The 10,757-nt window shown below is 33.3% G+C and overlaps 1 non-coding gene across 1 annotated transcript; it reads left to right on the top strand.

The window, feature by feature from the left end:
• The first annotated feature begins 809 nt into the window (after positions 1–809).
• Positions 810–916, top strand: LOC141698760 (small nucleolar RNA R71). The gene has a single exon (XR_012565263.1). It is a non-coding gene; the product is annotated as a small nucleolar RNA R71 (small nucleolar RNA).
• Positions 917–10,757: the final 9,841 nt, after the last annotated feature.

The following is a 10,757-nucleotide window of genomic DNA, read 5'->3' as shown; positions in this document are numbered from 1 at the left end:
GAGGCGCTTTGGAGATTTGTTCAGCTCTTCCATTCCAAGAGATTCAAAAGGCATATTCAGCCTTTGCTTCTAGGGAGAAGCATTCAGATATCGCAACTGCTCATCTCCTTCGTCATATTCGCTATATGAATTCCCCACCAAAGCCTTTTCTAAGGCATCAGAACTTAGCAATTGATCAAGTTCCGACGTAACCACAGAATTAACCAACTCTACTTTTAAGCACTTCTCATTTTCAGTAGGAAATTTCATGACATTGAAAATATTGAAAGTTACATCCTGATCCAACACTCGCATGGTAAGCTCACCCTTCTGCACATCAATCAAGGTATGGCCCGTAGCCAAGAATGGTCTTCCCAAGATTATAAGAACCAACTGAAGTTAGAATGGTTGCAGTTGTTGGGATGATAGATGGCTGACACAGGCTGTTGCGATCTCTGAAAGTTACTCACATACTGAGCTGATTCGCTAGAAATAGCACACTGCTCCGTCTCATGCGCACCAACACAAAGCTCACAGACACTAGTGATCTGATTAACTTCATAATTGGCCAAAGAATCCACCTTCAGCGTCAAAGCTTTAAGCTGCGCAGCTATAACAGTAGCTGCATCCACCTCTAGAATTACTGCTACCTTGCCTTGAGGTAGTCTCTGAGAAGGATTCTGGTATTCATTAACATCCATCAGTTCAATCAATTCGTAAGCTTCATTGTACTTTTATCCCACAAGGCTCCTCCTAATGCTGCATCAAACATGGGTCTAGAAGTAGCACCCAACCCATTATAGAAGCAGTTAATGATCATCCAGTCAGGCATCCCATGGTGAGGACACTTCCTTAGCATCTCCTTTTATCGCTTCCAAGCCTCACATAAAGACTATCCAAACTGCTGCGCAAACTGAGTAAGAGCATTTCTGATTACAGCCGTCTTCGCCATATGAAAGAACTTAGTAAGGAACTTCTGAGCCAAATCTTCCCATTTAGTGATAGAGCCTGGTGGTAGAGAATGTAACCAGCTCTTAGCTTTATCCCTTAGAGAGAATGGAAAGAGCCTTAGCTTTATAGCATCTTCAGACACTCCATTGAACTTGAAGGTGTCGTAGATCTTGATGAAATCTCTTATGTGCATCTTGGGATCTTCTATGGGGGAACCCCCAAACTGAACTGAATTCTATATCATTTGAATCGTGCTAGCCTTGATTTTAAAAGTGTTAGCCGTGATGGCTGGTCTGACAATGCTTGACTGGATATCATTGATTTTTGGTTGAGAATAGTCCATCAAAGCCTTTGGATTCGCTTATGGCTCACCCATTGCAACAAGAGCTCTTTCTTCTTTCTCAACTAAGATATCTTCTTCAACTTTCTCCTCTATAAGAACTTCTTTGAAAACTTCCTTAGCTACTACTTCTTCCTCAGCTTTATCCAGTGTTCTCTTACGAGACCGAGAACGCGTATGCATACACGCTCGCTAGAGTACCTGAAATTGGACAGGGAAAATAAGTAAGTAACAATATCTGAGTCACTAAACTTTAACGAACACTGATGACAAAGAAACTAACCACGAGTCCCCGGAAGCGGCGCCAAAAACTTGTCAAGGCTAGAACACGCACTAATAATCACGCAAGTATACGTGATCACAAATAATATATAATTAATTCTAGTTCATTCCCAAAGGGACTGGTTTAGGTTAATTTTAATCAATGTACTTATGCAACAATGTTATGGTTATTATTCAATGCTAAGACGAATAATAAATTGAGGTTGTTAACTACAATTAACTAAGAGATTATATTAGAGAATATTAACTAAGAGAATTAAAGGGAGTTGAATACTATATGACACATACATGGGATTCTAACTTCATTAAATACTTCATTCAATAGCCTCTTTATCCTTAACCTTAGCAAGCAATGATGAGGACACTAGTTAGATAACACGAAACTGATAAACACCAACTTTCATTGCACGAATACCATACTACCAAACATCCGCAAAAGAGATAGAAGCTGAATAGACACCAATTATATTGAGACCCTATATGTCTATAGAATTTGAAAACATAACGGTTTAATGCACAAGTTATCTATCGTGATTACATAGGGCAAGTAAGATGGTTAAAATTACCTACGAATCATGCATATCAAATACATGAACCTATGCTAGCATGGCAAGTTCTAAACCCTTAAATTCACTTTCGCTTCATTAAAGATTAACTCGCTATCTTATAAGTTCGCGACGCTCATAAGACGAATAAGCACAAACAATACTAGGTTATCAGACAATCACCACACACTAAGGCATCGAAACAAATTAACTAAATAAATCCATAAATAAATCCGCTAGAACCCCATGATAACGATTAGCCCATAATCAGACTCATCATCAACGCGGGTTCCGATGAAAGCATGGTATAATAAACGTAGTCTTTATACTGAATAAATAATAAACCAAGTACGAAACAAGAGTATAGGTTCACACGCAAGAGAACTAGCATCCAAAGTTACAACTTAAAATAAAGAATCACAAGAATAAACTAGATCCTCTTCGCCTTGGTTGAATTATGCTCTACGCTCTTCTTATGCCTTCTCCTTAAGCTCTGGTACGTCTCGTTGTAAAAAACGACCTTAAGTTATTTATATATAGCAGCCCATGCAGATTAGAAGTCTTCTGGATCAAAAACAAAATAGAAACAAGATTCCTAGAATTCGACCCGGCGCAGGCGCGCGCTTAACCAGCGCGGGCGCGCTGTACTTCTGCAAACCTGGCACGGCCGCGCGCTACTACAGCGCGGGCGCGCTAGCTCACTGGAAACAATTTGTACTTCTTCTTTTCTTGTTACTTTGAGTTGGTCTTTTCATGAGCTTTTATTCTAGACACCATCCTAACACCATATTAGCATCAAAATAATGCCAATTCTCCTGTATTCATGTTGAATGCCTGAAATGCAAAAACGCTACAAAACACATTAAAAACACTAACAACTTGAGTACAAATTATCAATTCAAAGCTTTACGGAGCGTTATAAAGTGTCATAAATGCCACTCAACACATACAGATATTCCTAAATAGATTTGTTTTTGATCAGTTGTTCCGCCGGATCGGTCGCTCAATAAGATCGTTTATTTACACACATCAACTAATTGTGGGGGGGGGAGTGAATTACTCTAAAATCACTCACTCTAAGAGAAGTGGGGGAAAATCCATCTTTATGCATCAGCTGTCAACTAATTTTTTCAACTGCAAAATTACTTATATCTCAATCATAAAATTGCACGAACAAGTAGAACATACCTAACCAATCAAGCTCCAAAACCAAACAAAATCAACTCGCAACAAAACAGTTGAACTGAACCAAACAGCAAGCTTCAAGCTTTATCAAGGTCCTTAACTCATTTAAGTTCGAACAAACTCCGATTTTGAAGCTTTGAATCTTTAAGCTTCAAACAGAACAAATTCCTCAATCTTCAGATCTGTTAAAAAAATTTGAAACAAAATAAAAGATTGAACAGTTAAAAGAAAGATAACAGTAAAGAAAGGGGAGATGTGAAAAAATTGAGAGGTGTAAACGGAGTTTGAAGGTGTAATTGAAAAAAATGAGTTCTAGGGTTTACTTTAGAGCAGTGAGAGAAAGGGGGAGAGGGTGAATGAGAGTGAATGAGCCCGTTCTTTTGGTTTAATATTTTTGTCTGATTTATTTTTTTTTATTTGAAAAAAAGGGAAGACAAATGCAATATTTCACAAAAGCGGGAAGTATTGGGGTGAAGTTATTTGGTAAAAATTTGGCTAAGGCGGGGGAGAGAATGGGATCGCGCTTAAAAATTTTAAACATGAGTCTTAGACATCGGTTAAAGGATAAACCGATGCATACTTTAGTAAAAGACATCGGCTCTATTACAGCCGATGTAAAAGAGCCCTTTTAATATCAGTGTCATTAGAAACCGATGTCTCAAGGGCGATGTCTAATGCACTTTTTCTAGTAGTGCTCATACGATTCATAATATACCCAATATCTACTTTATTATTACCCGGTCAAGGATAACTTTTAATAGTATCAAAGTATATTAATTCTTGTATAGAAATATAATGATTTCAGGTCTAAGGACCAATACATCATTATCACCGTGAGATTAACTTATGACACTTTAAACATGTAGTATCTCACAACGGGTTAATCCAGCACCATGTATCTAATACATGTGCCTGTGTTTTGATTTTAGTATCACTGTACATATGATCAATGAGATGTGATCATCAGTCAATAAACACACTAGTCTCAACGTATTTATTATCATCCCTTAACAATAATACTTGACTAGGGAGCTTTAAGAATATCAATAATATTCTCATAATCTCATTTCTAAGTCACGTACTTAGAGATGTAGATTTACATATCCTATTTCAAGGACATTTATTAATCTAACATTTTATCGCAGAAAATAAAGATCAATTTTTTTATTATTTTTATAAAACTAAAAAATACATATTAAAATAGATTACATGTACTTTCTAATGATATATTTTTTTTTATTTTTTTAATTATAAACTATATGAAATTTTTGGTCAAAATTCGATCAATTTGACTACAAAAAATCAAACAAGACAGATAAATTGGGACGGAGGGAGTAATAAATTACTAAAGAATAATCCATAGAATCATAATTAATAATCCAAATATTTCATAATATAAACATAATAGTGTTATCTCTAGGGCACACACTAACAGAATTTCCAAACTTCCATAAATAAATTTTCACTTTCTTTTCTTTTAAAACTCTTTTCAACAATTCCAAATTTTAAAATTAACCCGCTAGTATAACTGTGAAAAGAAGTATACTAAGCCCAATTATACAATAACACAACTATTAGATATATAATAACAAATATACACAATAAGACTTACTCTAGTTCCGCAAATCCTGGACGAACCATCTTTATAAAAGCTTCTTCATTTGATTTTCTTGAATTGCGCTGCTAAACAACGTTGTTCTACCTCTCACTGGAAGATTAAATATAAAACAATTAAGTATGAGCGAAATAAATGCTCAACAAGTTTGTTAGATAATAATAGGATAACTTTAAAATATTTATGGGTTTTTTAAATAAAGTCTATATCTGCTATCATGCAAAACCTTTTAAAACAATATGTGTCTGAACCCCGTAAAAAAGTTAAATAATATTAAGACCCTCGATAATTGAGCAGCAGGAGGTTTCAGTCATAATTTAAAAACCCAAATAGACTCTGAACTCGTAAGAGTCAAGTCAACCATTCGTATTAGAAATCAATTGATGAAAAGAAAATATTAACCATCACAGGTTAAATGTATCAACAATATGTACGAAGCTTTAAAGAATTCAACTTTAACAAGCCTTCATCGGCCAAAATATTGAATATACTTTCTTTTCAGCTTACCTGAATACTTTCATAGCTTAATGCCATAAATAGCGATCAACAATAAATCAGACTGGACACTAGAATTTTGACTACATCCGCTGATCAGCCGGAATATAGTCCACTAATATAGGGTACCCAGACACATATTGGCCTATAATGATGGACTAGCCTCGCTAGCCTCTTACGCAATATTGTTGGAATAGCCCAGCTAGCCTCTTACATAATTGTCCAATTTTTAAAAAAGGACTCGGGTTAATCGACATCATTACTGATTCAACTCCCCATTTCACATGGTCCAGAGTAATCTTAACAACTGATGGTGAAATAACTAGAATAATTAGTTATTCGTTGATCACACGTTAAAGATCCACTATATAAAGTATGTTGATAGCATAGTTATTCACTATCAAGAATGAAATTATCTTCTAGCAGAACAATTACTAGAATATCATGAGTTCAATAAACCAATGATTATCCACATAAAATGTCTCCCAGCAACCTTTATAAAATAGTTTAAATTTTAAAAATATAAATATTCATCTATTCTTAAATTTAGAATAGGAAAAAGATACTTGCATTATCAGAATTAAACATTTTGTTATGTAAAAATATTTAACAATCCTGGAATTAGAATATAATATGAATAGTTGCCTTTGATTTTAGAAATTAGTCAGACTCTCCATAATACAATTATTCTGTCATTCTCTCTGAAGAGATCATCATCTTCTATTCAAATAACCCCTTAATATGTTGCTTCTGCAGTTGGTATAAGCCTGATACGCAATTTCATTTTATTTCACTCTTTATCCAACGTCTATTTCTGATAGTATCGAATGATCCACATCTATAATTGAAAGATATACTTTAATCATCTAAACAATATTTATCTGACGACTACTCGTCTAAAACTTTATCGTCTATCCAATGATAACCCACACATAAAGAAAATAATTAAATACCAAAATATTTAATCATGTAGACATATAATTCACATAGCACATAATCACATAATTCACGTATCATATAATTCATATAATACATAACACGGTTCGTCAAAAGGTAAGTCTCAGTATTTTTAAAATCAAAATCGGGTCAAATATATGACTTTTCAGTCAATACGCGACTCAGAAACAATTACAAAATGAGCAACCTTTTAATACAAAAAGATTTATGTCTCGAAAGTATTTTTAATAGAAAAAAAAATATTTTTATGAGTCTAGATGCGCTCCTTTCGTATTAAACAGATAAACGGTCTACTCATTACGAATAAAATATGAATGATTCAATTAATAATAATATTGATTAATCATTCAAAACCTCTATATGTTTTTAAAAGCTTAAATTAATTTTTAAAACATTATTTGTCTTAACTATAAATAATTACATTTCATTAAACTATTTACACAAAAAATTAATTGATTAAATTGATTATTTAAGTCTTAAATAATTAATCAAAATAAATTATAAATAATTAAATCAAATTATAATTTTTGAAACTAATAACAGAAAATAATTTTCTGGAATTAAAATAATTCATTTAATTATTTATAATAATTAGCCAATTTATTATTTAAAATAATTAACCAAATTAAATTTGAATTAAAAATCAATTTTTGGAAATAAAATTGATATTTGAATTATTTTTTAAAATAATTCGAGAGAAACAGATTTTTGGTTTTGGTTTCGGGGGCAGATGGATCAAAACCGGGTCGCAGCGGGATTGAAACCGGGTTGGGAACAACACAGCCGGGTTTGAAACTTCGGCCGAAACTTCCCCAAAAACCGGCGAGTGGCTGCTTTCTAGGTTCTCAAAAACAGCTCGGTTTTTACAATTTTTCATTTGGGTTTGGTTCTACATTGCAACAATAACTCGTATCAATTCATAACATCACCAAACGATCAACCGATCATAATTTCCGATCAAAAATCTGAACCTCGCGTTTGGTTTCCGGCCAAATTCGAAGTGACGGAAAAATTGAATCAACCTTGACAAATCATAGCTCGTATCGAAGCTTACATTCTCTATGATCTAATCCAACAATCCTTATCTCTAAACAATCATACAGTAGTTCTGGAAATCGAATTAAAATTCAAGTAAAGCTATAAATCGACAGACCAATTTCGAGCATAAACATGCGATATATATACATGAATTGACTGGAAATCATACAACGAAGCTACTGGTATCATCAAATTAACCCACATATTGATTAAACGAAAACCCCTGAATTCGATTAAGAACCCTAAAATTCAAAATTTAAATATTATATCTCCTTAAGATGATTTGATGGTATCATCAAATAGAAGGCATCAACACGATCACTTTGGTTACTCACACGTTGAATTTGGACACTTGAATCATGCCCAAATTATCTTTAATCTCCAAGAACACTCAAGAACGAATTTTAGAGTTGATTTTCCAGAAATTATATATAATTTCTGATTTTTATGAATTTATAATAAATCCGAAAACTATTTATAATTACAAAAATTATACCCCTAAAGTTATTCGGGGCCTAATTATATCATTCAATTAAAATCATTAGCTCAAAGTTAATAGTTAATGGGAAATAATTTTTAATTTTTTTCTCAAATAAATGCAAAATTTATGTCAAAATTCTCCAAAAATTACGAATATTCAAAAAATGTAAAATATCAAATATTTGAAAGTTCCACGATTTTATAAAAATGAAAATATAAATTTTGTGGTTTTTGACGTCCAGGTAGGGGCCCGGTCCAATAATCTTTTAAAAAATGAAACATTTTTTACATTAACAATAAACCCCGAAAACAAATATAACGAGTATCAAATTACGTAAAACCATTTAAAATATGCTACACACAACCTACGCTATTAGACATGCGCCCAAATAACGTATACTTTCATATAATTGAAATTTAAACACATAACAATTATCTGAAAAATAATCAGGTCCTTTTGAGACCATAAATAACATATTGACGCGGAGAAAATCCACCCGATCCCTGAAATTTTAAAATGAACTCAATTTACCGAAATCGATACAATGATTGGCTTTTAATAAAATTTTGAAAAGAGTAAAAGTAAGTAGATATTTTCGCAAAACCGATAGGGATCGATATCGAACTAACAATTAGCATACTGGTCCATTTAAGGACGAGAAAACATCACATAGGAATAAAATATCCATAATTTTATTCCTCCCATACTGGAAAAATCACATAAAATATTCAAATAATAGTAATAATAAATTTAAAAAAATCAAGATATTACACATCCCATCATCTTCTTTTATTTTATCAAAACAAAACTCTCTCAAGCTTTTGCATTTCCAACAAGGACACTAAAGTCCAAAGATCACAACTCAGTTTCTGGCGAAGAGCTTTTCACTGCGTTCATCCTTTCGCTAACCACTCTCAAGGTATTGATTTCATCCTTATTTGATTGTAGCTAATCCTGTGTACTCGATGATATGCATATCTTGTTTACACATGCATGCGTATCCCACAAATTCGTACATTGGGGTAAACAAAAAATCATAAAAACTGCCCGTACCGCACCAATTTGCACATCTAAACATGATTTTTAATTTTTAAGATGCGGTTGCTATTTGAAATTTTAACAAACACGCATAGTGGTGCGGGTTGCGATTTTTAATTTCTGAAATACGATTCAGCGATTTTTAATTTCTGAAATGCGATTCAAAATGCACTGCATTGTAATATATATTTTATATATATATATATATATGTGTGTATGTGTGTGTGTGTGTATTAACGTGTACCTATGATATCTACCCAACTGAACCCAATACTTATTTAGGTTATGACCTGCTCTTCTCTTAGCCGCACAAGTAATTCTTCACTATCTTGTATCCATTTCACTTCTCCAGTTCTCTCACGGGTTAAATCTCATGGTAGTCACTAAGCTAAAGGGAACATATCAAAAAAACTCATTTGAGTTATCAGCATCTCAGTTGCACCACTTTAGTTAACATTAATGATAGCCCCGTTAATCAACCTCTTTGACTTGACCGAAAATTGAACTACTCTAATGGAAGCAACAACTGAAAAGTTGTAGTATAGGTGGAAGGTCAAACACTCATGTTTAACAACAATTTTTAAACTCTTAAAATCAAATCAAGTTTGTTTATTTAAAAATTAAAAACTAAAATTTTAGTTTTTTTAGTTTTAAAACCTAAAATTAAAACCTAAAATAAAATTGTGACGCCCTCCCAATCCGGGGCCTAGACCGGGGGCCCACAACCAACAACAAACACAATATGAACCTGATAATAATAATATAAATACTTGGCTAATTGGCTTACCACAGATATTTCGCAGGTTTAGTATAAAACAAGCATAACTGACTAACTATAACAATAAAAACAAAAGAATAATTATTACAAACCAAAATAAGTTACATGGACAACTCCGAGATAGAGTTTCACAAATAACTCTAAAGTCTACAGATCTAACTACATAATATATTACAATTTTCAAAAGTCTGTGCTAGTATCTACCTAGAGCTGCTACTTGAGGAACTGAGAACCTAACTAGAGTAGGTGGTCCTCCATACACACTCTTCTTCATGGGCTGCTTAAGATCAATATTTTTTTGCTTCACTGTTAGGGTTAGAGATTAAAAAATGAGATAGTGCCCGACAAGTAACCATAAATCGTAATCTATTTACCATACCATCATGATATAAGATTGGTTGGTTCATAAATGTTCTTACTAAAAGGCTTTTAAACGAAAGTATAAGTATAAAAATAATATTTGTTTGAAAATGATTTTTATAAGATTGGAAATGTAAACACTCGAAATTATACGGGTGATTAGCCACGTACAATTCCCAGATCCAACTTTCGTTCATATTGTTGTGCAAGACATGCCTGTACATAACAAGACTAAGTCATATTGACAACCCTGAGGATAAGTTGTATGGTAATTGTTATGGATTAAAACTAGTATATATAATTGCTATATTTAGTACCAAGGAGCGTGAGCTTCAAGGCTCGATTTGACTGTTCTTGTGTTTCGTGACTCAATCTGCCTTAACAAGATGCCTACGTACCTTGCTGATTGCCAAGGATCAAGTCAAAAAATGTAGTTCTGATCTGTGGGGTGAGACCCCTTATATAGATGTTAGGAGTCCTTGAATTGGACTTAGTATAGGAGACTTGATGGGCAAGTCTCATAATTAGAATGGACTTTGGAGTCCTAGATAGTAGGAAACTGATTCCTTATCCTTTTAGGTCCCCTTGAGGCTAATCTATAAGGATTTATATCCTTATCGGGACTCTTCTCTATAGCTGATTTTTCCCTTATTAATTAATTACGAAATTAATTAATAATCAGGGCTTTTGGGCCTTCTTTATTCCATCAGGCC

Source organism: Apium graveolens, chromosome 11, assembly GCF_009905375.1.
Source record: "Apium graveolens cultivar Ventura chromosome 11, ASM990537v1, whole genome shotgun sequence".
Lineage (NCBI taxonomy): Eukaryota > Viridiplantae > Streptophyta > Magnoliopsida > Apiales > Apiaceae > Apium > Apium graveolens.
Note: the sequence above shows the minus strand (reverse complement) of the source record. Positions and strands in the feature narration are given on the sequence as shown.